Genomic DNA, 11,887 nt, shown 5'->3' with positions numbered 1-11,887 from the left:
TTGAGCACTTATTTGGCTATGTAGGCAAATAAAGGCCCATTATGATGATTTCTATGGTTTATTAATAAACATGCAACTAATAGTCAACAACTGCTTAAAATGAATGACTACTAGTTGACCAGAAAAATCTTTAGTTGAGGGCAGCACTAGTTAACATGCTAACCGACAATGGTTTGGTATATCAAAAAAAAATTTGATAAATTTTGGCCAGCATCGTCTGAAGATGATCTAAGCCAATATTGGTGAAAATCGGACATACTGTCTAGGAAGAGTTCGAAAATTTAGATTTTCCGCAAAATTCAAAATTACCAAAAATCTTGACTCATACTTTTCTTGACTTGTCTTTTGATATGCATTTAATTTGACATGAGCCAAGGAATCAGAGAAAAAAGAATTTTGCTTTCTTATGTTTCAAATGTTATTAGCAGAAATATGAGTGCAAATTTGGCCTGTTGGTGGCGCTAAAGAGTTATAGAGATATAGACTGCAAACTTGCTATGGTTAAGATAGAGATGGTTCTCTACCTGTGTGCCAAATTCCATAAATTTACCACAAGCAGTTCCCAGAGGGGAAGATGAATAATAAGAAAACTAACAAATACAATAGGTGCCCCAGCAACATGTTTTTTTGTTTTTGTTTTGTCTTTTTACAATGGCATGCAGTGACTTTTTCTTTATTCGTCCGTCACACTCGTGTACTGAGGTATAATGTTCTTTGACAGGCAATGCTTTGCCAGTCAGTCTGTCTGCAATGCTCACACACACATATCACACATGATAATGATCACCATTCTCTGCTTCCACGCAATTTGCAACTATTAACCTTGCGACAGAGAAGGTTCTGTTTATGAAATGTGGCATAATTATAAGCTATGCAAACGATCTTTTCCTGTTGTTGCTGCCAAGACTGCCAGACCTTCCAGGACTCCCTAAAACGGGATATAGGGCATCCGGCATCGATGTCCATTTAGTCATTTTGATGTTTCACATTTTTGCTCTGTGACAGATTGTACAATGTCAAGGCCATTTGTTTTGCTGTTTTACATGCAACATACATTAATTTCTCAATTTATTAAAGGAAATTGCCAATTGCTTCACAACACCTGGGTTTCCAAAGTCCACAGTAGATTTGAAGGGAAAAAACAGCAATTACAAAAAGCATTAAAACGGAAATGCACTGAAAACATTATCTTGAAATCATTATCATGTGATTGTTGACTGGCAATATGTCAGTCATTTCAATCAGTCACAATGAGCTATATTAGAAGCTCGTGGGTGCAGTATTTCTTCATTTCCCTTTTGGCATTAGCACATAAATTCGTTCATCAGACGGCTTACAGACAACCGCATTACAGGCGGTGAGACATTCATGTCATACTACTTTAATAAGCAGACGGCTGTCTGGGATTCTGGAAAGTCGGAGCAATGAAAACTATAATCGAATAAAAGAACACTTCACCTTTTTTCCTGGTGAAACTACACGTCTGAGGAAAGAATAGGGAGCACACCTCAGTCTCATGCTGCGATGCTCGTCCTTGCTCTTTTGAATTCCTTTATTTTGACCGTGAAAGGAACGTTGCAGAAAAGGCTTAGACAGGAAGAATTGAAATCCTCCAAAAATCACAACATCCACCTGCTAAAATAGCCCTATTATGAACAGGGTTCAGGGGCAGTTTGCTACACTGACTGCATGTTTTGTTGAGGGTTGATTGTCGTGCCTTATAGGCCTAGACTGGGAAAAACTGTCCTTCAGTGTTGTTATATCAGGTTGTGCTTACGAGTCTGCCATTAGATTCCTTTGATAAATTAACTCAGTGCACAGCAGAATATGTTATTTACAGTTACTAAAGGCATTTTTAAAAATAGCCACCAACTGTTGTGTTGCTTTTTTTTTTTTTTTACTTTTAAAAGAACATTTATTTATTTGTAACATTATAAAGGTGCTCTCCTAGATTATGCACATTACACACAAACAAACAACTTCCAGACAGCTTCCTAGTCATGTGCCAAAGCTCCTTATTCAATTGCCAGACCACACAAATCTTAATCTCGAAACTCTTATCTACCAGCATTATGAGTAAGTCCTGTTAGTCAAAACAAGGACTTATGATCGGAAAAAAATAATTCTTTTTGATCTCTTCTTCCTTCATAATACTTTCCCTCAGCAGTACGATGTAAATCAAGGAGTGTAATGCTTTTCTGAATGACTGAACATGCTCAAGCAGATGGGAGGATGTGTGCTCTCTCGTGTGTGTGCGCACACTTGTTCTCCAGACGGCTGTTCTGGTGGCATACGGGCCCTCAGGCCGTGTGTGTGACCTTAATGGCTGCAGCATATGTCATCAGTAATCTGATTTGGAGATTGTGAAAGAAGAAATGGAAGGAAAAGCAGAAAGAGAGAGGAAGGGATAGAATGAGAGCTATTACTCTGAATCCTTCTCTCAAGGGACTACCACATGTAATATTTAGATCTAGGTCATGCTGAAGTATAAAATTTGTGCCTAACATGAAGTAAACATGATGATGGTATGCAGAAGGGCAAATATTTAAATATCAGTAAGCTTAATATATATGAAATCATCATTTAGTGGGTACTTGCAATTGGGAGGTGGCTGTCCTGAACACTAACCCCTAAATTTTAATTTATAAAATGATACTGTATTTATTAATTTTTTATTTATTTTATTTTATTTTTTGCATTTTATTATATTGTTATTTTTAAAAATATCTTTTTGATTTTTTTTTGTTTTTAAGTTATGATAGTGTTTGGTTTAATGTATATTCAAACTAATGAATCCTTAAGTTTGAAATCAGTATGATCAACTTTATGCGTTTTACAAAGAAAAATTGGATTCAAAATACAATAAATCTCATAAATCGCACTTGAAATATTGTTCAAATTGTAATTGTCATTGATTTATCTCTGAAAACTTGTTAATAAAATAGAAACAAATATACATTTGCAAGGAAGATGTAAGCAAATTCATAATAGGTCATTGTAACCCTTCTTATTTAATTATACACTGCCCTCCAAAAGTTTGGAAACACCCCTGGCAAAGTGTGGTCTTGGACGATATCAGAATAAATCTATCATTTTTTGGTGATAATACATTAAAGTAACTTGACATTATCATTGAAGAGCAGCAATAATAATTTTCATTTTGATTACATAATAATGGCAATATATACATGTCAAAGTCAGACATGCCCCTTTGCCAGCTGTGATGCCTGGTTACTGGTTTACACTTGGCCCAGGTTTTTAAAATATTTTTGGGTCAGCACACCTTAATAGCTTCAACAACTGATTTCCAATTAAGTTTAGAATACAATGAATTTAGGCCCAGATTATGCAGAGCTGTAATAGCTGCTAATGGTGGATATTTTGATGAATCTAAAAGTTACGTTTTTTCTATGTATAAACTGTTTATGTAATAAAATATGTTTTCATGGTTTGTGTTGTCCCTTATCAGTGCAAAATTATCATTATTAAAAAGGATTCATGCCAATATTGTCCAAAACCCCACTTTTCTATGGCGTTTTCAAACTTTTGGAGGGCAGTGTAAATATTATTGTGTTTTAGTAGTGACAAAACTTTCTAAAAAATACAAGTAATACAAATAATTCAAAAATTAACTGCACAATTGCTAGAAATGTGTACCTTGAATATTATACAGTTTGCATATAGGGTTCAAAAAAAATCGATTACGATTCCAGAATTGGATACTTCTTGTGAAATTAACATTTCGATTCCACCTATTGATTCCTATATGCGGTTCTTTTTTCCCCTTTTTTTTTTTTTTTTTCATCTGCCAGGACCTTGCTCGCTAATCTAAGTGCATAGCGCTCCAAATTATGGCTACACTTGTGATCAGAAGTCTAAAAAGCAAAGTAGCCTATATTTGTGATAAGCTGAACATGTTGCAATAGATGTGTCACCACATCTATGATTCATCTGTTTGATTTTGAGTGAATCACTGAATCATTTATTTATGAATTAGGCCTACATGTGATTTTGTTTAGTTGTCTAATGTTTTTTTTTTTTTTTCTTCAGAATTGTGAACCACAACTTCCATTTAAAAAGCAACAACCCGATTTTTCCAGAATCATGCAGCTCTATTTTGCAAACAGCTCTTAAGTGAATCTTGTTTTTATGTAGCCTGTTGATTTTGTTCATGGTTTTCAGCTGCAACTAAATGTTTAGCAAAAAAAGAAATGATATCATTTTGTATTCACATTGGAATCGAAACTGGGAATCGAAAAGAATCAGAATCGATAAGCAGAATCAGAATCGGAATCAGAATTGATAATATTCTAACAATACCCAACCCTATTTGCATACATATGAAAATTGTGGAAAAAGAAAAAGAATTTTTAAGACATATCCAACTCTAACTTTGAACCAATTCTGTAGAATGGCCCATATTGTGTTAGCTCAATAATTGAGGACTTCTCAAATATTTTGCATTCTAAAAGTGTGGCATTAAGTTTGGCTTTAAAAAAGTGTTTAGAGACCTCGCAATGTTCAATGCAAACATGATTTTATGTTTCACTTATTCACAATTATTTCTATATGTATAAATGCACTGGAATAAACATGTTTGAACGTTGCGCTTTCATAGTCTCACACATGCAACTTTTAATGAAATCACAATTTAAAAAAACTGAGTGCTGAATGCAGTCTTTGAATCAGAGTATCATGCCTTCAATGAAATGAGCATGTAGATTTTTTTTTTTTTTTTGACGGCAAACGTGATAATTTTTCACCTTTCTTTCTCATCAGCTTGTTTCATCACCTTCTTGCTATAAACACTTGCTATAAAAATGTGGTATGTGGATTCTGATCAGCATGGCTCCGCCACTATGCAGCTTCGAATCTTACAGTGGAAACGAAAAATGTAGGCTTTGCATTAACGTCTTAGATGCTTAAAGCTGTATTGTGTACATAAAAATGATAAATAAAACATGGGATTATAGCAAATTTCCAGAGCTGTAACACTAACTTTTTTACAATTGTGAAAAAACAATGGAGGGTATGGTACATTTTTGCTATTTAGTCATTACACCTTGTTCACTTAAAGAATATAATCTACCACAAAAAAAAAAAAAAAAAAAAAAAAAAAAAATCATTAGCAACTGCTTGTTTTGAAAAATACTTGTTATTGGAAAAATGAAGCAGAAAGTCTAAGCGGTTGTGATAAATACACATACAGTGTTATATCACTAGCTCTCACCGCCTGTCGCCCCAGCAAAAGCGGGATTAGAACTGTACAAAAAAAATGTACGAACAGTTAATCTAAAGAAAATCCCGCACATTAGATAGCATTCACCACCCCTTTCCCTTCAGCTGGCATTCAGCCACCGTACATAATGGCACCCTGTGGATTAAGTAGGCTAGCATTAAGCCATTTCTTTCTTTAAGACCATGTGACTGAAAAACAGCAAGTAAAGACCTTCAAAAACACATATGCAAGTATAATCCAACAGATATAAACAGCTAATAAACAAGAAACTGGAGCACACTAACATCGTTGCCGTTATCTGTTAAAAGCAGAATGCGAACAGGAAGAAAGTGGCTTAGCTATGCGAAGTGTTAAGCATAAAAGCAACTTTTATCAAAGCACATACACCGCAACATCAAAGCAACCGTGCGCACATCAAACTGACCTTGAAGTGACATGTGCGACCCTGACAACTTCTCAAATCATCACAATCACAGAGGTCACGAAGACAGGCACCTCAATACCGTGCTGTTGCCCTGTGCGTGACTTCTGCCACAAATACACCTGAGGCTCCTGGCACTGATGTCGGGGTCAAGGCCAACTGCAAACAATCAGCAGCTGCCTTGAGTCCACTCCAGGCAATTTCCATCTGGGTATTGTAGTCTTAACAACTTGACCTCTGTAGTCCCCAAATAGGAAGAGAAGTAAATGCATCTCATTAGTCGATCCGGATCGCTGGTTTTCAATCCTAACAGAATGTTTTTGTTCCTATCCTGGCCTTCCATGCCTCACTCAATTAATCAAGTGCTGACTGAAGACTACAGATTGAACCAATTGATTTAGCTCTGTTAGTTTAACATCGGAGCTGAAAGCGATCTGTCAGGGTGGGCTTTCAATTTAAAAACCACAAAAAGCACTTCCTTCAAATGCATACAAGTGGATATGTAAGAGTATTCTTAGGTCGATGTGAAATCAAAATTGATCCAATTTACTTGCTTAATGTGAGTTTCTGTAACTCAGGCAGAACAGAATGGTGATAGCAATGCCAAGGTCATGGGTTCTTTAGATAAAAGTAACCAAACGCAGTGCTTTCCACAGGTTTGAAACATACTTGCGATGATAGTCGGGTGGAAAATCTTTCTATTACCCATGGCAAAAAAAAAGACCAGGTAACATTCTGCACTAAGGTATTTTAGGTTATTTGCAAATAACCTCCCTGCAACATTCTGGGAACATTTAGCTTTTTGCGTGTTTGCACTGCACTGTTCGGGGGGGAAATAAATTAGTTCCTACTTTAGAGTAGGGTCTAAAACAACACTCCCAACTTGTCACATATTGACACTTGGCCAAGACCCCTTGGCGTCACTTTTTGATGCTCAAGGTACCCCTTTAGGGTCACTCTGGATGTGCAGGGTTCTCCATTGCTTTTACCGGTTTGCAATAGGGTTGCAAAAACAGAAATTACTATATATAAACGTATATTTTCATATTTTGGAGCATCTAACCTCATCCCTACCACTAACCTAAACCTACGTATTTTTTAACAATATAAAACACGCAACAGGCAAATAAAAGTACAGTAACAGGTATTTATTGCAAAAACTGACCTTAAAAAGCTATATAAAAGTATTACAAACAAGTCGCATTGCATTCCTCTGATATCTTCATGCGAAAAACAGAGTAAATCATAAGGTTTTATTTACTAAAAAGGATCTTACTCACACATCACATTTAACAAGATACTCACAAACTTTTTTAGCATGAAGCAACTGATCACAAGAAACACAAGAGCCAATAGTATTCCACAGCCTAAGTTCGCGTAAACCTTCGTTTGGCTGCAGATTTTTAAATTTGTGCACAGACTGCACACAGGATAAGCTTTATGGTGGATAGAGCCAGCAACTGCATCTATTCCTCACAGAAAATCAATCGCTTTGCCTTGGAAGACTTGAGATAATAATACTTTTAAATAAACTGTGACTGTAGTTGTATCTGCCTGTTTTATATTGACAAATGGTTAGGTTTAGAGGCAGCGGTTGGGTTTGGGTTACATGCTCATAAATGTGTAAATAGTGTAATGTAAAAAAATTTTTGTAATGTAAAAAAAAAAAAAAAAAAGACAGACACCCCATCATATATGCAATAATGACAAAATTATTACCCAATACGTGAAATTCCCAATGCCTTTCATGTCAGTATATTGACACATTTGGAAGACCCTGCATGTGAAAAAATGACACCAAATGGGTAATCTGTGCATCAAAAAGTGATGCCAAGGGGTGATTAAGCCTCAGTGTGAGACGAACTGGGAGTGAGAATGTGTTGTCTAAAACCATTCTATAGGAGCTACCAGTGATGTAAGTGAACACTGACTGGCCAAACGCATACGAAACACCAGCATATTTAAAAAGACATGAGATAACGGAAATGGAAAACAATGATAATGGCATTGTACCTGATGTTTGCAGCGTTGTGTTCAGAGCCGATCCTCCCTATATGCAAAATATGCAAGCTGCGTAGGGCCCCTGAAACACCATGGGGGCCCCTTGCTCTCAAAGATTATTTGTTTTTAGTTTCGTTTTGAAGTGGGCCAGCAGTTATCAAAACATGAACATTCATTTCTATTAATGTGGTGTGCTCTCACCCTTTCTACGTGAAAATCATTCAAATCATGTAACGTGAATGTCATGCAGTCTCGGAACTAAAAAAAAAATATGTTGAAAGCATACCGAGCCGTGGAGGAGACACTGTTTCTTAAGCGCTCTCCATGAGCGTGATTCGAGGTGGAGTAAAACACAAATGCATTTCATTCATACATAACGTTTCCCGGGTCTGCACGTGCAACAAGTGAGCGGGCAATATGCCGTTATTTCATACTGACGTCAACATGAAACAGCTTGGGATTCATTTTTAAAATTGCTCTTTCTTTTGAGAGACAATAACTTTACACACGGTGCACTTTCAGATTTAAAACTTTGCATGATGTTTTCATTCACTTAGAACTGTGTTACGCACTGGATGAAAGGTAGTTTTCAAAAATCCATAATAGGGGCACTTTAAAAGAACATTCTTAGGATGTTAGCACTTTGATTTAAGTGTACTGACCTACTTTCAATTTATTCATCCAAAATTTGGCAAATTCCTGTGTGTCTTTGTTTTTTTTGTTTTACTACCAAAGTCAGAACACTTAGACAAGAAAAAGAGTTGCTTTACTTGGTCTTTGTCTGTGAAATATCTACCACGTCTCTGTAGGTCTCTGCAGCACATGTGGGATTGTCAGTGGGAGTAAACAGTTTGCGCACACAGAACGAGCAGGTACGAAACGCATAGAGCGAGGGGAGATTTTCCACTAGTTAATCGATCACGGATGGTTTCATTATCTTAGGCGGATAAAAAGGTATAAGAGGATAAAAATAATAAAAGAAAAATGTGTCACCAGATATGCTTGGGTGGCCGTTAATATACCTGTGTGGGAAGCACAGAAATGCATAAGCATAAAACATTTTTTAAGCTACATTTATGGGCTTATGCCTTTATTGGGACAGGACAGTAGAGAGCTGACAGGAAAGTATTGGGTGGAGAGAGGGGAGCCAGACTGGCAAAGGACTTCCAAACAGGAATCAAACTTGGGGTCAACCTGAGCGCAATTGCACTGCATGTCAGCGCACAAACCACAAGGTGATCCGTGCCAACGGCATTAATTTTACATCAATTTTGTGATCACTTTCAGATTAATATATTGCAAAAAATACTAAATAAGTAATATTTAAAGTTAAAGATTTTTCTTATTATCTTTGAACTTCCAAACATCCCTTTATAGCCTCAAATAGGAGTGCCCAGACAACAGTTTGAAACCCTTGAAATAGAACACCAACAAAATCAACGTTTAGACACATTCAGATTTCCTGACGTATTCGTTTAAAAGCCTGGGATTGATACGATTTTATTTATTTATTTTTTGAAATAAGTCTTTTTCATATATTTAAATATTTATTTGATTAAACATGCAGTGAAACAGTAATTCTGTGAAATATACTCTTTTAAATATCTGTTTTCTATTTTAATATATTTAAAAAAGTAGTTTACTCCTGTCATTGGAGTTTCATTTTTAGCTGCAATTGCTCTTAAGTGTCACATGATCCTTCAGAAATCATTCTAAGTGCTTGCAAAACATTTCTTAGTACTATCAATGTTTAAAAAATTTATTTATTTATGAAAAATGCGATACCCGGAAACCGTGATTTTTTTTTTTTTTTTTTTTTTTTTTGGCAGGATTCTTTGATGATTAGAAAGTTCAAAAGAACAGGGAAATGGGAATCTTATATAATAAATAGAATAAACATTTACTGTCTCTTTTTTACCAATTTAATGCAACCTAGCTGGAGTAAGTATTAATGAACTACTTTTGTAAAGTTTGGAGGTCAGAATCTAACATGTTTCACAATCCACTCAAATGCAGATGAATGAAATCATCCCCTGGTCTACATTCACAAACAACCTCTCCTGTTTCACAGGAAAATTACATAAGAGTGCAAACAGCCATTTACCTTGACTCACCTTGGGAAGTTTCTTCATGATGCCCTTGATTTTAAATGCGATTACGCATATATGGTGCAAGAGCTTTGTCTCCTTTCAGAACATGAGTTGGCAACCCACAGTGCAACTCGCTGACACTGTAAACACTTGCGGCAACTCATTTAAATCTCTGAGAAGTTTGTTTATATCACGCCTTGTGCTCAACTTGTCTAGAATGTAACATGCACTGAAAGCAGACCGTCGAGGTCAGACAGTGACGCTTTAAGGACATCTCCATTTCCTCTCTTTCTCTTTCTCTCAATCCATCTGTCTCTCTAACTCACTCGATCTTGCTCTTTCTCCCTCTCTGTCTTCGTATGTCTTGGACCCAAATATATATTGACAGCCTACAAATTGCTTCAGGACTAGGCAGTGAGGTGTTTTAAGAGAAAGTCCTTTTTAAAAGAGCCACTGAAATTACTGCTGTGTGCAGATGACTGGTTTGGACCATATTAAGTCTTTTAGAAAAAATGCAAAACATGTTATCCCCAAGACAAGCAGGATTAAGTGTGTGTGAGGGGGGTCTTATTGTCATAATTGGCTTATTTCCATGCAATTTGCTGTTTTATTACTTGAATAGGTTGGTGGGAAAGACACATTTTATACCCCTGGATTTCACCAGCTTTATTTGGAATTTAACATTTGGGAGTTTAAAATTACAGCTTACTCAAGGCTACAGTTCAATAGGCACTGCAGATTTGATTTTCTTGAAATCACAGATGCATCTGCTGCTCGTTTATGACAACGTGGCATGGTTAGACCAGTAATTTGTGTCATTCTCTGAAGAAAAAAAAAATGGATACCTAAGCAAAAGCATTTTCCCCCTCAGAGCATTCAAACAATTAAAACACTAACCTAACCTCTGGATACAAAATAACAAACAGATCATCACAATACAACGCTGCAATATTGCAGAGACGCATTGTTTAATTTTAATTGCTTGCCATTCATGATTTTCATGCTGAAAATCCAGATATTGCTTTTGAACAAATCTTTATCCTGTGAAAAAGTGAGCTGAGGATTGTTGAGGATTGTTCCACATTCAATACAAGTTAAACTCATAAGATAGCATTTGTAGCATAATGTTGATTTCCAAATTATATAATAATAATAATAATAATAATAATAATAATAATAATAATAATAATAATGTTGTTGTTATCATTGATTATATACTGGTTTACATGTAACTATAGTGACTGTAATAAAATAAAATAAAATAAAATAAAAAAAAAAAGAGCTTCACATTCAGAGCCACTGTTAACCTTTGTTTTAAGTGCCTTACTGTAAATTAAAAAATAAGTAAACAGATAGATAGATAGATAGATAGATAGATAGATAGATAGATAGATAGATAGATAGATAGATAGATAGATAGATAGATAGATAGATAGATAGATAAAGAAAGAAAGAACGAAAGAAAGAGCTTCACATTTTGGAGCCATTGTTTAACTCTGTTTTAAATAATACAAAAACAAAAAACAGGTTCACATTTCGGAGCCACTGTTTACGTCTGTTTCAAAGGGGTCATCGGATGCCCATTTTCCAGTTGATATGATTCTTTAGGGTCTTAATGAAAAGTCTTGTGATTATTGTTTTTATTATTGTTTTTATGATTATTCTACTTCCTTTTATGTAAAGCACTTTGAATTACCTCTGTGTATGAAATGTGCTATATAAATAAACTTGCCTTGCCTTGCCTTGCCTATAACATGCTTTGATTAAAATTGCTCAATGGTAGTGTAAATAACACCTTTTTTACCTTGCTAAAATCAGCTCTGCAAAAATAATCCTGAGAATGGCTCGATTTGAAAAAAAAGGGGATATTATTTCAAGAGATTAATTAAACACCACTGCATGGATTTTTATCATTATAGGGTGGATGTGTACATACACTGCCAACACACAATATGTAAAAGTGAACTTTCCATCCAATGACCACTTTAAGTGCCTTACTGTTATTACAAATAAAGTTGTAAAATAAAACAAAACAAAACAGGTTCACATTTCAGAGCTTTGTTTATGTCTGTTTTAGGTGTCTTTCTTTAAACAAAACAAAACAAAACTGGTTCACATTTCGGAGCCACTATTTAT

The sequence above is a fragment of the Labeo rohita genome, chromosome 14 (genome assembly GCF_022985175.1).
Source record: "Labeo rohita strain BAU-BD-2019 chromosome 14, IGBB_LRoh.1.0, whole genome shotgun sequence".
NCBI lineage: Eukaryota > Metazoa > Chordata > Actinopteri > Cypriniformes > Cyprinidae > Labeo > Labeo rohita.
This window is presented reverse-complemented; position numbering follows the sequence as displayed.